At 45.5% G+C, this 25,055-nt stretch overlaps 1 pseudogene; it reads left to right on the plus strand.

The window, feature by feature from the left end:
• LOC120688805 overlaps nt 1-25,055 on the plus strand; it is a 36,191-nt pseudogene that overhangs the window by 3,080 nt on the left and 8,056 nt on the right.

The following is a 25,055-nucleotide window of genomic DNA, read 5'->3' on the forward strand; positions in this document are numbered from 1 at the left end:
GCACACGGCAAAGGTGCCTGAACCAATTTTTTTTGTTCGATTATTACGTATATGGTACCCCAGAAAATCATATATATCATAATGATTATTCCATGTATCCGAATAAACATCACAGTCATTTGATACACACATACAAATAAAGTCTTGTTTCGTTCATCGACAACCACAAGTACTGGTCGAGTTCATACAAGTTCATACAAATCAAGTTCAAACAAATCCATAAAAGTGGTACAAAGCAAGTCCATATAACATAACTCACGGGGCCGACGGTGGTGGCGGCGGTGGCGGGTGCTGCGGCCACATCTGCGGGGGCGGCCATGTAGGCGTCTGCGACCAACCTGGCTGCTGCTGCTGCTGCTGAATCCAAGCCACCCATTGAGGCGGTGGCCACACAAACAGCTGAGGCTGCTGAGTCTGCTACACCGGAGGCGAGAAGTCAGGATTCACTGGCCCATCATTGGATGCCGCCGACTGATTCTGCACATAAGCGAATATATATTGAGTTACATAAGAATGAAACTACAAACATTAGCCTAAGTTCTAAGTCATTGTAGATGTATCATAAGATATTATTTTTAAGTAAATCTAGGTTAATGCTAAGTCACTAAGACATTCCGAAACTCGATAGAAGTCAAAACCACTTACGGTAGGAGGAGATTCTGCACGACGAACAAGTGGGGGCCGGAGGGAATTGTGGTGGCAAAACACCCATCGCCTCGCCCAGGCTTTGCATAAATGTTAGAGTTTGATCCAATTTTTGCTGGATGTCATCCCGCTCGGCCCTCCACCTCTCCTCTGCCGCCTCCTGCCGTGCTTGGAAGGCTGCTTCCATCTGGGCATAAAGGATTTGATCCTAGGGTTAGAATTCAAAGCGAACATATGTAAAAATGGAGGAACGACGGATGAAACAGAAATAACCTTGACAGCCTCAATCTGAGTCACATGGTTTGATGACAATCATTAGAAATATAACCACAAGCTCAAGATCATCATATGTTACCCAATCCAAATCTAGGTAACAATTTATATCATCACGGGCAATGAGCTTATGTAATCTACTACGAACATGAGACGGCGCAAGGGCCCTTGTCAATGTCCTCACCTAGGGTTCGACGGCGGTCTAAGCGGTGATGCGGGTGTCGGTGCAGAACGATCGTGACACAGGTCGACGACATCGTGCGGCTTAATGAACGGGTCGAGAATGGTGCAATGCCCTCTCCTGATAAAAGCAACAACATTGTGTCAATTTTCTTGATTTCACGCATTTAATCATGTCAAATATTAATTGTGTAATTTCCACTAAAACAATAAGTAAATGAACATTTATTCTAGAGCACCTAGCACATGAGAGCTAAAGTCCTGACTTCAATTCCACTATCCAAAATTCACTACAAGTGCGTATCTAGCACATGAGAACTCCTATTCTATAGCACACAACATCAAGAAAATGAACCACGAGGTCCCTTGTGCATGTCCTCACCTAGGGCTGGCGGCGGCGTGGCGAGCACGGCCGGCACCGGCGCCGGGGCGAGCGTAGCGGCCTCGCGAGCTTAGGGCGTAGGCACGAAAGCAGGAGGCGGCATGGCTGGCACCGGCGCCGGGGAGCTTGGCGAGTGGTGATCGTGGACACACCGAGCGGCGACCGGGGGCGCGCGACGTGCGTGGCCGCGCTGAGCGTGGCCGCGGCAACCGCCGAGCCAGGGCCCGGCGAGCGGCGACTGGCGGCGAGGGCGTCGGCGTCGGGGTGGCGAGCAAAGGTGAGGCCCAACTCGGGGCGACCGTGGCGGCGGCGGCGGCGGCGGCTTCGGCGCGTGCGTGGCGGCGGCGAAGGCGTCGGCGTCAGGGTGGCGAGCACCGGCGAGGCCGAGCGCGGGCGCGAGCGTGGCAGGCCGAGTGCGGGCGCGAGCCTGGCGACGGTGGCGTCCGGGCTCGCGTGGCGGCGGCGGCGCGCGCGGGCCGGCAGAGAAGGCGTCGGCGTCGGGGTGGCGAGCAAAGGCGAGGCCGAGCGCGGGCGCGAGCGTGGCGGCGGCGGCGTGCGGGGGTGGCGTGGCGGCGGCGTCGTGCGGGGGTGGAGCGTGAGTGTGTGTGTGTGTGTGTGGAGTGTTAGCGTGAGAGTGATGAGCTGCCGCCGGCCGTTCAAAGGGGATAAGGGGCGGGTCTTTGCCGTGGGCGCTGATCTGGCCCACGGCAAAGACGTCAGCTTTGCCGTGTGCCACCCCGATCTGGTACACGGCAAAGGCATCTGTAGCTATTTATTTTTTTCTTCGAAATTTTTGTTTAATTAGTGTTTCAAATATTGTTTAATTAGTGTTTCAACTGGTGTAGTCAATAAGTATTAATTAAAAAAATATATCATTCATTTCGTGCAAGAATAAATATTTCTCGTTTCATTATCACATGCGGATTGAATGTACTATTTCATGCTATTTGAATCCTATATGTATCAACTGAATCACCATTACGTGTTTAACTAAAATTTGTTCACAACACTATAAATATCACAAAAAAAAATCACTCAACCTTTTCTGTTCTATGATTGCAATGAAAAAATCATTATTTCATGCAGTTACACCTCCATTGCAATGTATATCACATGTTATTATTTAATGGGGAAAAATATAAAAAATAGCAAATGAATCTGAAAAATAATGAAATTTTGGCATGTACAAAGATTCTAAGATTGTGTATTGCATGTACAAAAATTTTTGAAGTCAACACCCAATTCGACTATCACTTTCACTTCAAATATCAACATCTCATTCTCAACTCTATAGATCTTCTTTGAAGATATTTCGGTTTATAAGGAGTACAAGTGATAACTTGTGCTAAATATTTTCAAATTTTTTCCATAGCCTCCACTTATAAAATCATGATACCATAACAAATCTTATATTTTTCAGAGTAAGTTTGCCTTTTATAGAATTTTAAAACGGTTGGGCCACATGGTTCATGGGATGGCTCATGAGCAAATTTTTCAAATTTTGCATCAATTTTTTAGATAGGGCTCACATGGGACTTCATGATGTTAACATCATTTTTTTGCTTCATTATTACTTTATTTAGAATTATTCAAAATTTACTTATTCTCTAATATTCCTTTACATCAAATAACAATGTTAAATATAGCAAAATGACCGAGAAAAATACCAAAACCTATTATAGAGTCCCACATACAATATAAAGATAAGCAAAAAAGTTTCAAAGGGAGAATGATTTTTTTAAAACAAATTTGCCATGTGCCAGAAATAAACACACGGCAAAGACCACATTTTGCCGTGTGTCCTTCGTAGCACACGGTAAAGAAGGTATTTTGCTGTGTGTTTTTTTTGCCGTGTGTTGTAAATCATGGCACACGGTAAACATCATGCACTGCCGTGTGTCCACTGCTTTGCCGTGTGTCTTCTTTGTGGCACACGGCAAACAAGACCTTTGCCGTGTGCCGTTAAGTTTGCCGTGTGTCCCTTTCGTGGCACACGGCAAATATGCTATTTGCCGTGTGCCCGAGATAGTGCACACGGCAAAGATTCTGGCACATGGGAAACTACGAGTTTCAGGTAGTGCATGCATTGACTTGTTATTGTTTACAAATAAGTAATGTAGGAGTAACCACTGTGCTACCCAACAAAGGGCGGCCACACCTGCTTTTGTCAATGTTTAAGCAGTAGCCAGAAAGCTCCGATTAGGGATCCATCAATTCATCATAAACGCCGAAAAGAGGCAGAGAAACTACATATGTGAGTGTACAAGCAGCTGCTACGGGAAAGATCACCAAAATTTATTCCAAAGATAACCAAACAGCAGGGACTCGAAAAGAGAGCTGCACAGTACAGCTACACTAGATGATGCACTAGCCGGGAGGGAGGGACGATATATAGCAGAACAAGCAGTAATATAAGGAGTCTTAGCACGGACGCACGTAGTAATTGGTGTACTGGATTTCTTGGAATCTTACTAATTTGAAGTACTAAATGAAGTCTATTTACAAATTTTTTTGTACAGATGGGTTGTAAATCGCGAGACGAATCTAATAATGCTAATTAATCCATGATTAATCAATAATTAGCGGATGATTAATGTAGCATCACTGTTGCAAATCATGGATTAAGTAGGCTCATTAGATTCGTCTCGCGATTTACAGCCCATCTATGCAAAAAATTTTATAAATAGACTTCATTTAATACTCCATGTATGTGTCGAAACATTCGATGTGACGGTTTTTTTGTGTTTGCGGGGTTTATGGGGTGGGAACTAAACAGAGCCTTAGTGTTTAAACATGCGATGTGACAAAATTTATGACTTAAAATTGAAAAAAAATCAAACTAGACCTTAGCACGGACGCACGTAGTACGTCGATCTGGACCTGCTTCCTGAAAAGGCACCGTAGACAGAGGCTCATGGCGAAGTCGGTGGCTTGGCGATGACGCGACCACCTTCTCGAGTGCGGCCACGAACGTGGCGGTGTGCCTCTCTCGTGGCCCATGTAGATGCCGGTGAGGTCGGCGGCGTCGCGGCGGATGCGAAGGTTAGAGAGAAGACGTGCGTGACACCCTGCGTCAGCATCTCTGAAGAAGCCTGGCCGTGGCAGATACCTGGATGACTGAAAAGCTTGATTAGACACACTAGTCTATCAACCCTTGCTTCCGCACGAGCTAATTAAAATAAATTAATATAAAAATAAATCTATCTCACACCCCTTTCATCTATTAAATATTCTAACATATACTCTAAAATATATATTTATCATTATTTAGTTACAATAGATTTTATTTTGTGCACCTCTATATATATTCAATATATGTTTAGTTGAAGTATTTGTTTGTGAATTGATATTCTTATCTCTTCCATCATATATGAATATATGGTGACATATATCATGGATAGTATTTTTATATAAATAATAATATTAATAATATATTAATAATGATAGAAATACTAATTTTAGAATTTTATATTGGTGCACTTTAATATATTATTATAATTATATAATTTAGATTCAGATTTATGAGTAATTTAACTTGTAATAATAATGATATAGTTGGATAATTTATATGCAAATTTAGGGAGGTATTTGTATTATTTTTATAATAACATAGATGGGTAATTTACACAAAGATTAGGGAGTTATTTTAGAATTTTTATAATAGCAGAAATGGATAATTTAGATACATGTTTAGGAGATTAGTTTGGAACTGAGGGAGTAGATACAAGGCGTTGCTCCAACTCCGTCGCGAATGTATGGTGAAGATGGGTGCAGTGATGCAGTTTATTTGTCTGAAAAGTAAATCTGAAAAGTGAAAAACCGGATCATTGCCGGCGCCCATTGATATCTGACTGCCAGTCCTCCATAGCACAGCTTCGTCGTGTAGTTCGTCCATGAGCCGTTGGGCCAGCTCCCACTGATCCCTGAAGACTCTGTTATTTTTTTTTCACGCCAAACAATTCAGACTGCTTGGATTGTTAGGGAATGGTATCCTTTGCGATCGGAATTGACTTGCTCTGTCAGAGATAGGAACCAGGTCTGAATATCCCTGAAGAATTCAGTCAGCCATCATCCTCTTCTTCGATGCGGATGTATCTTTTACAGGTTTGTTCTGCTGCGTGCCCGTCAAAAGGACTACTTTTTATATTTTTTATTGACAAATGTTACACTCAGCCATTCAGCTTAAAGAAATTGACAAGTCTTTCTTGAACAAACACAAGGACCCGGTTGCCAAGAACCATGATTTACGCAAAAAACGAAAACACAAAGGAAAGAGAGACTACGTTCTTGGTGGAATTCTGAAGAGAATGGGATGGCGACCCAAATTTTGATCAGTTTTTATTTTTGCTTTCAGCGTTCTTGTATTTCAGTTTTGCAATGGCTCGAGGTAACACACGTAGGGAGAGAATATAGTGCAAGTGACTTGCAGTTACTTGTTTGTTGTTTTTACTCTAGGTTCAGGAGACATGAATTAGTCTAAGATGCTGGTTCAAACATTGCGATATTCAGAGTTTTCAGTAAATAGGATTACTCAGAAATCTGTACCATAAATTGTTTGCTACTGAACTTCAAGTAATTGAAATAACACAGGTAGACAAAAAAAAATGAAAATAGAACACCAAAGATATTCAGAGCACAAGTAGGAAGAAGTTACAACCTCCATTGTAGTCTTTGCACCATTTCATTTTGTCCTGTATAAAGAACAAAACAACTAGTACAGGCAGACCTGAAAAATTGTTGTGTATTAGTAGCTTAATTCACAGTCGTATTGTTTATTGAGTACATATTTCTTGCCTGTTTTATTTTGGTCTGGATCCAACTAAAAAAGCAAACAAGCAACAGCAAAACCAGTTGCTGTGTCCTGAATCAGTTCGTGTCTCTCAAACTCTCGGACTCCCATCTCTTTCTTGCCGTCGCCTCTGTTCATCGCGTCGCGTCAGGCGGCCCCCCGCCAGGCGGCCGCAAATCTAATTTTACAAGCGAGCGCTAGCGAGCGTTCCAGCGCGCGATTTCCCGACCAGCCTCCACGTGCGTGGACCCTACCAAGTACCACCTTGCATTTATGTTTTCCCCTTCTCTGCTAGATGTGTCTTATATCTTTCTCACATTTTTTTTCATCATTATCCTTCACAATGCCATAGCGGGGGTACAGAGGCCTGCCGCCCTGCACGCTGCCCACGGTGGTCGGTGCAGTGTGGCCCGGAGCTTCGCGCGCACTATCTCGGCAGAGTGGTGAACCAGGTGAAAAGGCAGGAGCCTGGCAAGCTTGTGGAGGTGGGAGTGCCTTTTGTTTTCTTTCCTTTTCTTTTTTCCATAAAGTTAATGCAACAGACACATAACTTTGTATTGGAGAAGTTATGTATATAACTTTTCTTTTATATATAAGTTTTGTCTTGTTTTTCTTTGCACAAGTTATATACATTAGTTTTATATAACTTTTTTTTGCTTCTTTTGCATAAGTTATATCAATATTACTTCTTTGTATTGAAGAAGTTATGTATATAACTTTTCTTTTATATATAAGTTTTGTCTTGTTTTTCTTTGCACAAGTTATATACATTAGTTTTATATAACCTTTTTTTTGCTTCTTTTGCATAAGTTATATCAATATTACTTCTTTTAGAAAAATATTATTTTGCATAACTTTTTTCGTTCAGATTGGTTTGTGACAAAGTTTTGCTGGAAATATTGATTATATAATTTTTCCCATAAAAGTTATATGTAGAAATTTAGCATATAAACATGATTTTCATATTTTTAGCTATATAAGTTTGTTGTATAAATATCTTGCTTCTTTGTAATATAAATCTGTTTTAATTTTTCATATATAATTCTTCTTGTTTTATATTATTTTATGTATATAATTTATGTATATACATTACATATGCCAGTGAGATTGAGGAAAAAGATGAAAGAGAATAGGGAGGCGGGGACCAACAGCTGAGCGCATGCGGACACTCGCTGGGCGGGAGCGCATGCCTTCAGTCAGCATATGGCGGCGGCGGGATTGCTGCAAATGGGAAGTTGCCGGAAAGGGAATGGGTGATTATACATAAAAGGGAAAGTATATCCCGCTTATTATCAAGGGCCCCGATGCTTGGAGCTGGAGCGCGCCATCGCCAGCCGCGTCCGCTCGGGAAGCCTCGGCCTCGATGACGCCGTCAAGAATAAGATGTTCGACGAATTGCTCCTTGTCGCCAGGCCCACCTCGGTTCGCGCCTTCAACCAGCTCCTCACCACCGTCTCTCGCTCCCAGGGAAGGGGCTCCTCGACCTCCGCACTCGTCGTCTCCCTCTTCAACCGGATGGCCCGTGCCTCCCCGAACAAGGTGGCTCCCGATGGGTTCACCTACAGCATCCTCATCTGTTGCTTCTGCCGCATGGGACGCCTAGAGCTTGGTCTCGCCTCCTTTGGCCTTGTCCTCAAGGCGGGCTGGAGGGTGGGCATAGTCATCAATCTGCTTCTCAAAGGTCTCTGTGACGCAAAGAGGGTGGATGAGGCCATGGAGATATTGAGCCGACGAATGCCTGAGTTTGGCTGCACGCCAGATATATTTGCATACAGCACAGTTCTAAAGGGTTTATGCGACGAAAAGAGAGCTGCGGAGGCACTTGAGCTGCTCCACATGATGGCTGATGATGGAGGTGGTAGCTGCCCACCAAATGATGTGTCGTACACCACCGTCATCAATGGCTTGTTTAGAGACGGCCAGGTGGACAAAGCTTACAACCTATTTCGTGAAATGGATAACCGGGGGATTTTTCCGACTGTTGTACCCTACAACACAGTCATTGATGGCCTGTGCAAAGCTCAAGCAGTTGACAAGGCAGAGGGCGTCCTTCAGCAGATGATTCATAAAGGTGTCAAGCCAGACAATCGAACATATAATTGTCTGATCCATGGATATTGCTCTTCCGGACAGGGAGAAGAGGTGGTTCGAATGCTCAAAGAAATGCCCGCACATGGTCATAAACCAGATGTTGTCACTTGTAATTTGCTGCTGGACTATCATTGCAAGAATGGAAGATGCACAGAAGGTAGAATGATGTTTGATTCTATGATTGAAAAGGGCATAAAACCGGATGTAACTACATATAGCACTCTGCTTAATGGGTATGCTACCAAAGGAGCTCTTTCTGATATGCATGGTCTCTTGGATATGATGGCAGGAAATGATATTTCACATAACCATTATACCTTTAACATAGTTCTCTGGGCGTATACTAAAGGTGGTATGCACTACCGGAAACCGGTAATTCGCCGTGTGCCTAAGAGTTCGCCGTGCGCAAACCATCGGGCACACGGCGAAGAGAGCCTTTGTCGTGGGCCAAATACAGAACACACGGCCAAATTGAAGCCCACGGCGGAAGGAGGCTTCGCCGTGTGCCCTAACCTCGGCACACGGCAAAATTAATCTTTGCCGTGTGCCTCAGGTCGGCACACGGCAAAGATAGGTCCACGTGGCCAGAGCATCATAGTCGGGCAACGCCGTCAAATTTTGCCGTGTGCCTCCGTTAGGCACACGGTGAATTTACATCTATACCGTGTGCCACATGGAGGCACACGGCAAACATAGCGCCACGTGGCCCGGCCGGTCGCGTCGTCATGTTTTGCCGTGTGGCTAGGTTTTGGCACACGGCGAAATTGATATGTTTGTCGTGTGCCAAGATCTGTGGCACACGGCAAAGAATCTTTGCCGTGTGTCCTAGATCGGACACACGGCGAACTCCCGCGCACTTATTACCCCTCTGCCTCACTCTCTCACTCACTCGCTCACCCTCCTATCGATCTCTCCCCCCAATTTGTGAGTGTCGCTCGCACGCCGCTCCCATCCCAACCCTAATGGCGGCAGGCCGTTGAGCGGCTGAGTGGCGGCGGCGCAGCACACCGCACACCTGCACACACCGGCAGAGGCAAGGACAGGGGTGCAGGGCGCGCAGGAGCCGAGTGGCGCAACCGCGCAGGCAGGGCGCGCAAGGAGCGAGAGCGAACGCCTGCTCCCTGCCTCCCTTCTGCCCTGCTCGGCGAGCGGCGCCCGGCTAGGCACAGCGCAGCTCCGTAGCAGCGCAGGTAGGCGGGCGGCCAGCGGGGCAGCAGGCGTCCAGGTCCGGCGACCAGGGAGCGGCGCTGCGTGTCGATTGCAGAATTGCTAGGTATGTAGGTGATGGTTCTAGTTGTAGAAAAGGTTGTTGCAATGCTGCGTATCAATTTATGAAATTTGATTGCTTGTATTGTAATAATCTTATAATTTGTAAGCATCCTTATCAATGCTATTAGTTGTTTTACAATTTTATCCTCTATTTATTTCATGCATTCCTACTTTGATATATTGATCATTTAGTACACTATTATATATATGTCAAACCATTTCAGATTATGAACAATTTGTGTTATCGGTACTCGATTATGTGCTACTTGTTTGTGATTTGAGGTGTCAAAAATATTCAGTACTGCCGCCGCCCTTGCGCATCGGCCCGGCCCTGCCCCGTTGCTACTGCGTGGCGCGCAGCGCCGTCGACCTGCAGGAGCCGCCCCTGCTGGAGGTCCTGCGCCTCCCGCCGTCGCTGCTGGAGCCCGCACGAGGAGGTCCTGCGTCGCCCGTCCTGGCCTGCTGGAGAGCCGCCCGCCGCCGTCTCCTACGCCTGACCTCCGGCGCCATCCGCAGCCCCTCCTGCAACGCCATCCCGCGAGGAGGTCCAGTGCCGCCAGGCCCAGGCTCTCGTACTACCGCGTCACCATCCGCGGTACACATCAATCTCTCTCCCCATTGTTTTCTGAACTAAATTTGTTTTATGATTTCAATTACTGAATAATTGCATAACAAGGACAAAGGCAAAGCGCCACAAAGACACATTCAAGCACCGTAGGAAGCCCATGACACAATATAGCTGTAAAGTCGTATATTTAAGCATTCCTATGCCATCCAGCACAGCTAGGCAAACAAAAGTCCAGATCCAAGATGGAAGATTTAGAGGGTAAATGCAAAACAAATAAAATGACTAATCTCTGAATCAAGATATATTAGAAATTGTCCTTACAGATACGAGGAGGATAAAATACGGCAACAAATTAAGAAGATAGAAATGACTATATAGTCCCACAAGCAGTAAGCAAGGTGATACTGAATCACTGAACTTGCTTCCATAAACAAAACCACATATTTAGACTTCATAGCACACTGATTCAGAAGAAAGGGGGTGAAACAAACTAGTGGAATACAACAGCAGGCTTTAGTATTTAATTTCATATTTTTCAAGTGTACATGTGCTTTACCTAATATGATTGCTTAGAAATTCGGCTTCTACATGCAGTTCCATTTTTTTTGAAAACTGTCATGCAGTTCCATTTATTTAAAACTGTCATGCAGTTCGATTATACACAACTCCAATAATTAATTTGTGCCAGTTATTCTCCCAACTCAGTTATTTTGTTCTTGGGACTCAGTTATCCTTGTCTGACCACTCAGTTATTCTGGTATGCGGCCTCAGCTATCCCCCCTCCTAGGCACCTCCAAATCCAAGACCGCGGGGAGGCCACCTACACCACCTCCTCCACATCGGGCGAATCCTGTACCCCAGATCTGTACATGCATTTCTAATCATCGCATTCTACCTACAACAACATCAGCAAACCCAGATCCACAGGTGAAATTTGTCTGTGTTTGCTTTGGTGGAGCCATTCAAATATCAAAGTTCTCACCAAATCCTATGACATTACGGAAGAAGTTCTCCAAGATGATTAGCTGGTTAGGTGGGTGTCTGCCCTGTAGCAACTGTGCGACCCATGTCAGCTGTTTCTCCAGCACCAACCACGACAACCCCGTCGTCACCATCTACTACTATGGCAATACTCCAAGGGAAGGAGGAAGTAGTGGTCACGGTAGCCAGCTGGAAGGAGGAAGCCAAGGTCGCGGTAGCCAGCAAGATGCTTTGCCGGATCTTATATCATGTAATTGCTGGAAAGGTCTTGTGAGATGGATTTGTGTTGGCTGATCTGTATGCATGTACATCTAGAGTACCAGTTTGCATACTACAGAGTATGTGATTTGTTATGGACTTGTTTGGTGATACTTGTGAGCTTGGTGGTGGACTTGGTTTGATTTATGGACTTGTGATGATATTTGTGTACTATATGTGTGATATGTGGACTTGTTTGGTGATATATGTGATATTTGAGACATTTGTGTGATATATGTGATATTTGAGCGATATGTGTGATATGTGAGGTTTTTGATTTGCAGGAACTGAAACTAAAAACAAAAATAAAATTGAATTTTAGACAGCTTTGCCGAGTGTTTTGGCCAAAACACTCGGCAAATCTGGGTGCCGTGTGCCATCACTTTGAATTTTTTTATTTTAATCCTTTTTAATCTAATATTTTATAAATAACTCGTACTGATCTAAATTTGTGAAAACTAACCCTTTTGGTCGATGGGTGTGTGCGGTGCGACTCTTTGCTGAGTCCCGTCAAGCCTCGTGGCGCGACCATTCAGCTGGTCCCGCAAGTTTCTTGGCCCGTAGAATTTGGCGTGACTAGTTGGTGCCATTTTGGCCCACAACAAAACTGGTCGATGTCTGCAACTCTTTAATGAGTCACGCCACACCACGTGACGCGACTCAACGCAGTCCCGCCATGTAATTTGGCGTGACTAGTTGGTGCCATTTTGGCCCACAGGAAAACTGGTCGATGTCTGTGCGTGGCGCGACTCTTTAACGAGTCACGCCACACCACGTGGCGCGACTCTTAACGCAGTCACGTCGTGTAATTTGGCGTGACTAGTTGGTGCCATTTTGGCCCACGGCAAAACTGGTCGATGGGTGTGCGTGGTGCAACTCTTTACTGAGTCACGCCACCCCACGTGGCGCGACTATTAACGCAGTCACGCCGTGGAACTTGGCGTGACTAGTTGGTGCCATTTTGGCCTAAGGAAAAACTGGTCGATGGCTGTGCGTGGCGCGACTCGTTCCTGAGTCCCGCCACGCTACTCGGCGCGACTCAGTGAAGAGTCACGCCACACGCAACCACTGACCAGATCTGTTGTGGGCATATTTTGTGCCAACTTGTCATGCCAAGTAAAATGGCGCGACTCCTCGATGAACAAACATTTAGTGAAATATTTCACATTCATTAACACAGAAATAACATAAACACATACTCCAATTCATTGTCACTTTTTTTCAAAATAAACCACCAAAGTGACTATCCAGAATAAACAGCCACGCAACCAAATGGCTGAACATATCCAGAATAAAATCTGCTGATAATCTTACAACATTCCACAATAGAAGTTGCAACTAAAATGGCGTGACTCCTCGATGACCCAAGCATCCAGCCGCAATAGCAAAATAGAAGCTTCCTCACCAAAGTTGTTCATATCAGAGGTCACAAGCAAAAGATATCAACCACACTAATACAAGAGGTCCAGTGACAAACTAAATTTAGGCAACATTTGATTCAACTGTACATCGATGTTAGCCAACATGTTTCCATCTAAGTTACATAGTTCCATCTACATCTACTCATACTTCACTCGTACCCAACAAGGTTGTGGAGGCTACCAAGCCTTGTTCAAACATACCTAGTACCATGCTAGTCATGGGACGCATGTGGGGTGAAAGGTTTCTTGGGACGACGAGGGCGGCCCGGCTTAGTTGCTAGGACGTTAGCGCTCCCGACATTAGTGTGATCCTGTGCTCGTGCCCTTGTCCGCCTCTTTGGTCGTGGAGTATCTTGCGTGGGCTTTGGAGCGTTCGGAATCTGTGAGAAGCCAATCTCATCGTGGCCGTAGTCAGGATCTTCACCATCTGAGCTTGATGTCTCCTCAGACTCCTCACTGACGATGTCTTGAGGGGGTCTCTCCTTGCCCCTCCTACGAGGGGTAATGGGGACGTGGGTTCCCGATCTTCCGTCAGGTTCTGGATAACTCTCGTTGTAGGCGGAGCGAGACACACCGATCCGGTTTCAGATCCTAAGACCCGAATCCAGCAATCTTAGCACCACAACTCCTCTGGTTATCAACCGTGTCACAACCCGGTTGACCTCGCCAAGAAGGCTAATCCCTGCAAGCGCAACGAAGAACACAAGCAAGAACTCGAAAGAAACGCAGCTCAAATGAAGTGACTCTGCAGATCAAAGATTAATCTCACGAGTTGGGGTTTCACAAACCGATGAACGGCGACAACTGTTCTTGACAGAATGAATCTAAGCAAAACCCAAGTACCCTAATGGCGGCTGCTGTGTATATATAAGAGAGAGGCTAGGGGGGCAGCCAAGGGGGTGGCCGGGCAACCCTAGGGAGTACAAGGCCTTCGGGCCCAAAAACTGGCGTCGCTGCATCCAGGCAGATTCTGGTCGTCATGTTGTTTCGATGATTCCCATCGACTTCGAGCATATTTTGATATGGGATCAGTTGGGTTGGAAATCTTATCTCCTTAGCTTTCCAACGATATATAGAACGCCCAAAACGGAGCCCGTATGTGGCCTGGGCGTCCGTTTTCGTGAGGCCTGCTCCTGCAGTCCGAACCAGACTCGCGAATAAATCGGACTTCAATGTGGATTGGGCTTTGAACTCTATCTTCGCTTGGGCCTTGGTCATATGCGTATTGGTCATGTCCTCATCATGCTCACCTTCTTGGTTTTGAGTCGTCCTCGACTCAAAGTCGCTGATGCTTGCGGAAATAGTTGTTCCCATTCTTGACATGATCCTGCGTTGCTCCCCTTCTTGAAATTGAACCTGTTGTGACAAAACAAACAAGGAAGAATAAGAGGAACTCTGCGTGATAGGATTAGTCTTAAAATAGCCCTCTTTTTCATCAAATTGATGCACAGCAAAAGGAGATTTCAGATTTGAACACATATAAACACGATGCACCATGTACTCTCCTTTACAATTATAATTGCCAATAAAGTGCTATGTACATCGAGATAACCATGGCAATCCAACACATTTAAATTTCTCCTCCAAACTACTAAGTGCACACAAAGTATCAAACTCTATATAACCCAAAGTATTTAAAGAAGACAACAATTTCCTTTCATCCTTTTCTGTAGCAATTGGAATCAAATGTTTATTTTTAGCATAAGTCTTTGTTCCAAAACAAAAGGATCAGTTTCCTTCACAAGTTCTGGCACAAGGATAAACATAGAACTATCACACAACTCTTATTTATCACAAAAATCAGTAGAATATTTATCATGTGACAAAGTCAATTCACATTTGGTGTCCACTAAATGTTGCTCTATTATAGCATGAGTGGTGGACAATTTCAGCACATCAAGAGAGCTCTTATCTGAGACAATTACCTGTTCATTCTCTATCACCTTGTCTTCTGTTTTAGATACATGCTGCAAAATATTAGGTCCAACAGAAGACAAAGCGATATCTTTAATTTGTACAAAATCAGATTTAGAGGAAGACACTGTAACATCTGAAATAATCCATTCTTTTCTAAAAGGCTCATTCTTTCTTCTCTCTGCTCTTTCAAGATCGGCTTCTAAAATTTCAGTTGCGGTCATAGATTTAAGTGTAATTTTTCTTCCATTGTAGTTGAAAGAATATCTATTTGCAACTTTTTTATGTACCACATCATTTATATTAATCCATGGCGTTCCTAGCAATAAATGACATGCTTGCATGGGTACTATATCAAAATCAGCACTACTCTTATAAAAACCAATGCCAAATTCAATATGTGCAAATTCAGTTACCTTAATCTTATCGTAAGAATTTAACCATTGCATGTAGTATGGATGTGGATGTGGCTTTGTGGTCAGACCAAGCTTCTCGACCAGCTCTAAACTTGCAAGGTTGTTGCAAGTCTCACCATCAATGATGACTCGGCAACGTCGTTCCATCACGGCAAAGAAAGTCTGGAACAAATTGTTGAATTGATTTTGCTCCACTTTCTCCATTTGAGAACTCAACACTCGTTGAGCAATCTCAGTGTTTCCTGACATTGTTTGTAAGTAGACAAGAGAAAACACAAAAGGTTATCCCTATCAACTACTATATGTGGATGTGGATGGTGGAAACACAATCTCGCACGTCTTACCAAGCTCTTACAAGTGTTCTTACCAATGCAAAGCAGATGATGGTACAACCGGTGGCTGGTTCGTGATACCTGTGAGGAAGTGGTACCAAGATTGCAAGATCCTCTGGGTGTACTGATCTGAAGTAATATGTGGAGCTTCGGGGGGCTTTATTTAGTAGAAAGGATTAGCACAATTGAAAATCAGATAGCAAAAATTGAATAAACATCCAAAGTACTTATCAATGTTGCTGGCCTAAACGTGTTCCTAGAACTAGTTCAAGCAAGCAAGCGACATATACCAAGCACAAAGGACACAAAAGGATGCAAGAACTTCTGATTTTTTTTATTTTTTATTTTTGTGCGGCTCTTTTTTATGCACTTGCCTTTTTCTTTCTTTCTTTTTCTATTCAAAAGTGCCACAAGAGCAAGAGACAACTCCACACTATCACAAAATTGTTGTCTGTAGATTACTGTTTTGCTACACAAACTTATACAGGCTGTTTGACAAATTTAGAGACTTCAAACACGAAAACAACACGAAAGTTGTAGATCCTCCTTTTCTCTTTCTTTTCAATATATGGAAAGTCTCTTTTGGATAAAGGAAGTAGAAGATATTGACCCCGAAATACAGACTACTCAGAAATTTCTGGGTCACCAATAGATTGACTTCCAATACAGATTAGGCGCAGATAACTACGTTTTCTGGAATTCTCACAACTGATAAAGTTGTAGATAATTTCACAAGCTTTCCAGAAAGTACTAGAACACAAAAATCCGAGTTCGTATGCGAGAGATATCAACAAAATACCGAACTGGACAGAGACAAGTCCGAACCGGACGTGATGACGGGATGGAAAATGATACGGTGACACGATGCAAAACTCAAACCAATCTAAGAACTCGATCTAAACCAGCAACAAGACCACAACTATGGACAAAAATTCAATGATGCGGACTTCGATATCAAAATATGCAATGGCTTAAAAAGGCTAATGGGATGGAAAAACAGCACGAACACAAAATTTTCTAGGGCTTTTTGGTGGACTGTGGGACAATGGCGAAATTGATGAAACTAAAGATATATGTGAAACCTGACAGTAAACCTGAGTCTCTGATTACCAAATAATGGGGATGTGGGTTCCCGATCTTCCGTCAGGTTCTGGATAACTCTCGTTGTAGGCGGAGCGAGACACACCGATCCGGCTTCAGATCCTAAGACCTGAATCCAGCAATCTTAGCACCACAACTCCTCTGGTTATCAACCGTGTCACAACCCGGTTGACCTCACCAAGAAGGCTAATCCCTGCAAGCGCAACGAAGAACACAAGCAAGAACTCGAAAGAAACGCAGCTCAAATGAAGTGACTCTGCAGATCAAAGATTAATCTCACGAGTTGGGGTTTCACAAACCGATGAACGGCGACAACTGTTCTTGACAGAATGAATCTAAGCAAAACCCAAGTACCCTAATGGCGGCTGCTGTGTATATATAAGAGAGAGGCTAGGGGGCGGCCAAGGGGGTGGCCGGGCAACCCTAGGGAGTACAAGGCCTTCGGGCCCAAAAACTGGCATCGTTGCATCCAGGCAGATTCTGGTCGTCATGTTATTTCGATGATTCCCGTCGACTCCGAGCATATTTTGATATGGGATCAGTTGGGTTGGAAAGCTTATCTCCTTAGCTTTCCAACGATATATAGAACGCCCAAAACGGAGCCCGTATGTGGCCTGGGCGTTCGTTTTCGTGAGGCCTGCTCCTGCAGTCCGAACCGGACTCGCGAATAAATCGGACTTCAATGTGGATTGGGCTTTGAACTCTATCTTCGCTTGGGCCTTGGTCATATGCGTATTGGTCATGTCCTCATCAAGGGGTTCCAATACTGAGAGCACCGGATCGGCTACGACGTCCTCCTATTAGAGAGAATTGTTTAACATATATGTAAGTAAAAACAAGCATAAAGTAGTAGAAATGGAAATAACATTGCTAATGTCCCACCTGTAGATGAGGTGCCCAATGAAGTACTCGTGCTTCTTGTACCGCGATGGCGTGACCCGGAAGGTTCACCATCATCGGCCACTGGTTGTCCTTGTCCCGCTTTGCAGTTCAGTTTGAATGCCATTTTTCGGCAACCCCGTCTAAACCTCTACATTGCATTTCAGCACAGAATTCGAAAGACACTAATGATTGAGAACTGAAAACTAAATTCATTAGACATATTAGAGGGAATTGTACATATTCTACCGGTAAGAATCCCCTCAGCACGGTGGCCTCATCCGGAGATCCTATTGGCACCCTCTACGCTTGTCCCGCCTCGTTATCAAAACGACTAAGTTGCTGCCCCTGCAAATGCATAGGTCGCACAAGTTATTATGCCATAAAAATTCTACAAACTACTTAACAAGTTAGGTCATAAAGATGTAGGACATTGCAATATTTTCAGGTGTGGTGCACTACAACTTACAATGTAGTCTTCAAAGGGTCCTCGCTCGGGCTGCGTACCCATTCTCGTGTGAGCATCATATTCGGCAAAGACATCTTCAGGGTCCGAAGGTAGTTCCTCGATGTGGGTATCGTCCAATGCAGCCTTGAGCTTTAGCCGTGTGTTTTGCTTCAACCAGTCCAAATATATATTGAACTGGGCCTCACGGTGAACAGGGCCACCTTAAACTATGTTGTTGCCTCGACCATTCCAAGCATTCACATATGCAAGGTGCTTCTCCTCCCAGTTTTTGGCACCCCGCTGCTTCCGTCGATCAGTTCTACATATAATGTATGCAAGAATTAATGTAATTGCAAAACATGCAAATATTTTCCATAGAATGAGATTGCAGAAAACAAATAACCATACCCGTGCAACTCATGGCTAGTATTAATATACTCAGGCGGACAAGACTGAAGTATTCCAAATTGGCGCATCACCCGATTTGGAAGGTGGTACTCAACAATGTAATAGCAAATAAGAGGGCAAATTGAGCACCAGTATTCATTATCCCTCATGCATTGCGGACTAAGATTCATGTTTTGCACCTCCATGCGATTGTATGGTTGCCATTCAACCTAATACGACATGTTCAATATGATTACAACAAATTGAGGACGATATATTACACGAATTGCGGCAGACGAGGTGGTTATAGACTTACGTGAGCAGCATTTAGGCAATCAAGGGCATTGCTGTAGTCTATGTACCACCTTCCTGGATTACCCTGCACGGTACCAATATTGTTCCATAACCAACCCACTGTAGCCACAGCCTCTCCCTCGTATAATGGCGTAACCATAGATATAACAATAAATAATGACATTAGCGAATTTTGAAGATTACCCATACCTAACAACAACAATGCAAAAGTAATGAACAAATAAAATACTTACTCCATGAGCATAACGCTCCGGCCGGCCAACAGGAAGGCGCTCCCACATCCACAGTTGCAATAGGTAAGCACAACCACCAAGATTTGCACTATCTTTGCTCCGCCTACAAGCATCACACAGCTGACGGTACAACCACCCAAGTGTTGCGTTCCCCCAGCTGAAAGTGGCAATATTATCCCAGTCTTGACCAATTAGTTCTAGCCACATCCATGAGATTGTGTTCCCGCTCGAATCAGGAAATAGAAACCCGGCGATCAAATGCCATAGCCATGCCCGAGCGAACTTAGCAACCGTCCCGCCATTAGCATCTGCTCCAGGTAGTGTACCAAAATGTTGCGTCAACCAAGCTGAGGTCACTCCCGTAGGCCTCTTATCCTTCGTGTCTTCCGGTGGTTCGGGTGGGTGCACTCCAAACAACAGCTCCACTCTTTCTCTCCATCCATTTGGACAGATGCTACCAGTTACGGCTCTACCATCTATACGAAGCCCAAATAGCATTGCCACATCTTGGAGTGTAATTGACATCTCACCGCTGGGAAGGTGGAATGTGTGTGTCTCAGGCCTCCACCGGTCCACCAGAGCTGTTAAAGCTGCATTGTCCATACCGGGGAGGCCCTCCTTGACTAGCCACGCCAACGGGAGGAATCCAGCCCGTTTTAGGTATGGTGCGTACCTATCATCCCACCGCAGAGGCTTGTGAAGGCGGGGGCGTAGAGGCTTCAAAACCTACAAAAATATCAATAAACTTTATAATCAACTAAAATCAAATTAATGGAAAGGGCGTACCCAGTGCTGTAGGCTTCCCGCACTGTGCGGGGTCTGGGGAAGGGTTGTCTTTAAGCCCCAAACCTTATCCACACAAATGTGCAGAGGCTGGGGCTCGAACCCGGGACCTTCCGGTTACAGACGGTAGGCTCTACCGCTGCACCAGGCCCGCCCTTCTAAAATCAAATTAATGACTTCACAAAAATAAAAATGAACACAAATTCACCTGCGTACGCTCTTCTTGTATCTTGCCACGGTGTCGCTCATCGTAATGCATCTCCAGGAGAGGGTAGCGCGGGTGGTGTGCCATCTACATACAAAAAGTAATATATAATAAGCAATCCCTTTGTTTCGTCAGACTTGTACTATGAACATTGGTTCATGAATGTAGCTGCATATTGGTGGTCATGGTTCATGAATGTTTCAAAGGGATCCGGATGAGCTAGCAGGATATTCTAATTTTGAGTTCCCAGGATGGAAAGAAGATTCTGAAAACTTCCTCAAGTTCCCAGGCATAGTAGGCTAGACTCACCTCTGTAATCGAGGGAACCAGGGAGCTTGCTGCAGTGCTCCGGCGGCCGCAGGTGGCGAGCGGCTGGGTGGGTCGCGGGCGGCGGGCGGCCGGGTCTACTGGACCAGTGGCGAAGCCAGCTCAGAAAAAGACCTAGGGCGGAGCTCTATGATAAAATTTTGGCTAACAACTACATCATGCATGTTTTGAGCAAAACTTGTAAACCAACCAAGATGCAAGATATTACCTTTTAGAGGTTTTCTGATTTTAATTAAGCAGGAAATTAAGTTAAACCTAGAGCAAGAAATTAAATCTACCGTAAAAATTAATAGGCTACCGCTAGAACAAACTACGGGAACGTGATTAGGAGCAAGATTAAAGCCTAGAACAATTCTGGTAAAAGTAACGGAAAAAGAAAAATTTAATGAAACAATTCATCGAACATCTTACAGGCGGAGGGTGATTGTTGAGGAATAAACTCGATTCATGCCAGAATTTTTCTCGTACTCACTCGATCTGTTTCCTTGCACAAGAACAAGGAATCAAGAAGTTCAATTGCTCACCTTGCGCCGCCCTCACATAACTGCACACGCGCGGTGGCCGTCGCCCTGCACCGCTCAGCCGCTGCGCAGCTGCTGGGCAAACCGCTGCAGCACAGGGGTCGGGGCCTCGGGGGCGAGGAGGCATGCAGCCTGCAGGTGCCTGCGGTGGCGGCCGACGGGGGCAGCGCGCGCCGCGCGGGAAACGCCGGCGGCCGGGGGCGAGGGCCGAGGCGGACACGCGGTGGAGGCCGGAGGCGGGCGGCCGCCCTGCTGCTTTGCAGGCAGATCCCCGTGGCAGCGGGCGACCCGAGCCGAGCGCGCGGGATCCGCCAGCGGCCGGCGCGGCCGACTGCCGGGGGTGCGAGCGGTGGATGGGGGCGGGGGGCGCGGGCTCAGGCGCTGAGCGAACGCGGCGGCTCGATGTTGGGCCCTAGCTCGCCCTAGTGGTGGCTCCGCCTCCTGGACACAAGATAGAAGATAGGGAACTGAGGAATTGGACTGGGGTTTTGTCGGTGGGCCGAGTCAAAATCGGCTGAGTCGCGCCACGGAGCATGGCGCGACTAAGTCGTGCCAAAGAATGTGGCGCGACTCTGCCTTGCCACATCATCCGCCGCAACGCGCGTGAGCCAGCGTGGCAGCTTGGTCACGCCAAAGCATGCATCTGGGTGGAGTCTTTGCCGTGTGGCCAGGTTCGGGCACACGACGAAATTTACATGTTTGCCGTGTGCCAAGAACTGTGGCACACGGCAAATATGAATGTGAAAACAAAAAAAGGAAAAAATATTTGTCGTGTGTCCTAGATCGGAGACACGGCGAACTCCCGCCCACTTAACAACTCTCTGGCTCACACGCTCTCTCTCTCTCTGTCTGGTCTCTCCCACTCTCTAGCTCGCTCACCGCCACGCCGGACGCCCCGCCTAACTCCTCCCCCACTCCGACTCCCACCTCCCCTCAGCCCAGGCGTCCAAGCACCTGCAGGCTGCAGGCCTCCTCGCCCCCGAGGCCCCGACCCCCATGCTGCAGCGGTTTGCCCAGCAGCTACGCAGCGGCTGAGCGGTGCAGGGCGACGGCCACCGCGCGTGTGCAGTTTAGGTGAGGGCGGCGCAAGGTGAGCAATTGAACTTCTTGATTCCTTCTTCTTGTGCAAGGAAACGGATCGAGTGAGTACGAGAAAAATTCTGGCATGAATCGAGTTTATTCCTCAACAATCGCCCTCCGCCTGTAAGATGTTCGATGAATTGTTTCATTAAATTTTTCTTTTTCCGTTACTTTTACTAGAATTGTTCTAGGCTTTAATCTTGCTCCTAATCGCGTTCCCGTAGTTTGTTCTAGCGGTAGCCTGTTAATTTTTATGGTAGATTTAATTTCTTGCTCTAGGTTTAACTTAATTTCCTGCTTAATTAAAATCAGAAAACCTCTAAAAGGTAATATCTTGCATCTTGGTTGGTTTACAAGTTTTGCTCAAAACCTGCATGATGTAGTTGTTAGCCAAAATTTTATCATAGAGCTCCGCCCTAGGTCCTTTTCTGAGCTGGCTTCGCCACTGGCTGCCTGGTAGGGGGCCAGGGCAGGGGCAAGCGGCGGACCCCCGCGGCCGGGCAGGCCGGCACGCAGGGGCCAGCGCGGCGTCGGCGGCGGCCTGGCTGTGCGGCGCTTTTCTCCTCGCCATCCCCTTGCTATGCGAAACAGGAGCTAGCCTTTGTTGCACAGGAACATGTGAGAGTGCTATCCTCCCGGCGGCTTTGTTTGTTTTGTTTGTTCTTGAGTTGCCTGATCCGATCTTTCGAAAGCTAATGATTTTGTCACCGGGGATGATTGGATCCAGAGGCAGAGACAAGGCAGAGGCGCAGAGCACTGGAGTTCGAGTAGGACACCTTCGTCAACAAGAAGCTAAGAAGCATCCAGGGGTAGAAATTTTTGAATAGTTGCTTGGTCACATTCATTGAAAGGGAATTCTTCTTGCAAGCTAAGGATCAGGACATCATCTCTTATTTTCAAACCATTAAGAATCGAAAAGTTAAACTGTATGCTGAAATTTGTAAGCTTTCTTATCATTTTGTTATTTTATCCTTTATATATTTGACATGTTGCAATTTGGATATGTTGATCATTTAGTATATCTATTATCTTCATATCAAAAAATTTCAAGTTATGCCATGATAAATGTTATGATTTTGATGCTTAATTATGCTTAATTTCAGAGCATAGCATGCCATGAAAAGAAAATGGGCGCATTAGAACAAAGTAATAAAAAAACTTGAAAATATTAATTTACCTAGACATCCAACTGTTTGTGAATCCAGTAGGGGGCAGGCATGCAAACACAATAAGCAGATTTTTTTGAATCATGACATTGAAAATTTGACCTATACTTATGTTGTAATTGATGGAATTAGATTGGAACGAGGAGGAGAGAGGAGGACAAGAAAAAGGAGGCCACGCCGCGCACGTCGTCAAGCCCATAGGTGAGCGGCATAAGCAACCTCTCTTTCCGTGTTATGCATAAGCCCATATATAGGTGAGCGGCATAAGCCCATAGATCACGTAACTTAGTCGTCTCCCGTTCGAAAGAGATACGGTTCGAAATATGCAACTCTTTGCATATATGGAACCGTATGTGTTTTGAATTGTCCACGTCATTTGGACAACCCAAGGGTGCGTAGATATGGTTAGTTTTCATGGTCAACTCCGATCCGTGCCAGAGTTTCGGCATCACCTCCGTGTTGTTCTCCGGATACACAATCTCCTTGACAGGACGTGTATTTGGAGAGCAGTGGGGAGGTGCTGCCGAAATTTTGTCTCGGCTAGGAGTGGATCATGCAAACCAACCATATCTACGCATCCTCGGGTGGGATTAGGACCTATCTTCACCTATTAGAGTTTGTTAGATATCGTGTATATGAAATCGATTTTTAAATTTCTCGCTCGTATGTTAAAGGATGGATGACCGTGAGTGGATGTACAAGGGCTGGCAGAGCGAACAAGAGTATATTGAGTTTGCTCTAAAGGTCAATGACTTTTTGGAAAAGGCATTTGATAGAGGACATAGTAGAATGCCGTGTCCATGCACCAAGTGTCAAAATAGGATACATCAATCACAACTCACTATGGGTAAACATATTATCACAAATGGGTTTGTGGAAAACTATACCCAGTGGATCTGCCATGGTGAAGCCCATCGTGCGAGAGAAGAGGTAGTCAAACAACACATCGATGATAATGATGCTGATGCCGGTTGTGCAGACATGTTAGCTGACTTTCATGAAGCACACTTCGAAGAAGGACCTAGAGAGGAACCGCCAGAGCCTACGGCAAAGCAGTATTACGACATGTTGTCTGCGGCACAGAAACCACTTCACCAGCATACCAATGTTTCTCAGTTCGATGCTATTGCACGCGTATTGGCCCTAAAGTCTGAGTGTGGCATTAGTCGAGATGGCTTCGACAAAATGTTGACGGTTTTTGGTAGTCTGCTTCCGGAAGGACACATTCTTCCAAAGAGCATGTACGAGGCACAAAAACTTCTTCGTAGTCTTAAGATGCCATATGAGAAGATACATGCTTGTCCGAATGGCTGCATGTTGTTTAGGAAAGAACATGCAGACACAAATTACTGTACAAAATGTAAATCATCTCGGTGGCTGGAGGTAGATTCTGGTGATGGTCAAAAGAAACAGCTCAAAATCCTCGTGAAAATCATACGGTACCTTCCATTCATACCGAGAATCCAACGTATGTTCATGACCGAGGATTCAGCACAACAGATGAGATGGCACAAAAACGGCAAACGCTACCGACCTGAGAAGATGATACATCCATCCGATGGTGAAGCATGGAAACATTTTGACAGGCGTCACATAATGAAAGCTCTAGAGGCTCGAAAGGTACGTGTTGCGTTGGCAACAGATGGATTCAATCCTTATGGAATGACGGCTGCCCCGTACAGTTGTTGGCCCGTGTTTGTTATCCCTCTCAACCTCCCCCCTGGAGTTATCTTTCAACGGCAGAACATATTCTTGTCGTTGATAATTCCTGGATATCCGGGGGATAATATGAGTGTGTATATGGAGCCTCTTATTGATGATTTGCTCCATGCTTGGGAGGAAGGTGTATGGACATATGACCGAGCTACAAAGACAAACTTCAAAATACGAGTGTGGTACATGTACTCCCTGCATGACTTGCCAGCGTATGCAATATTCTGCGGATGGTGTGTGCACGGGAAGTTCCCTTGCCCAGTATGCAAGGCAACTATGAGGTTCATCTGGTTGGCGAAGGGTGGCAAGTATTCTTCGTTCGACAAGCACCGACAATTCCTCCCTATTGACCATCCATTCCGACGTGACATCAAGAAC

The sequence above is a fragment of the Panicum virgatum genome, chromosome 9N (assembly GCF_016808335.1).
Source record: "Panicum virgatum strain AP13 chromosome 9N, P.virgatum_v5, whole genome shotgun sequence".
Classification (NCBI taxonomy): Eukaryota; Viridiplantae; Streptophyta; class Magnoliopsida; order Poales; family Poaceae; genus Panicum; species Panicum virgatum.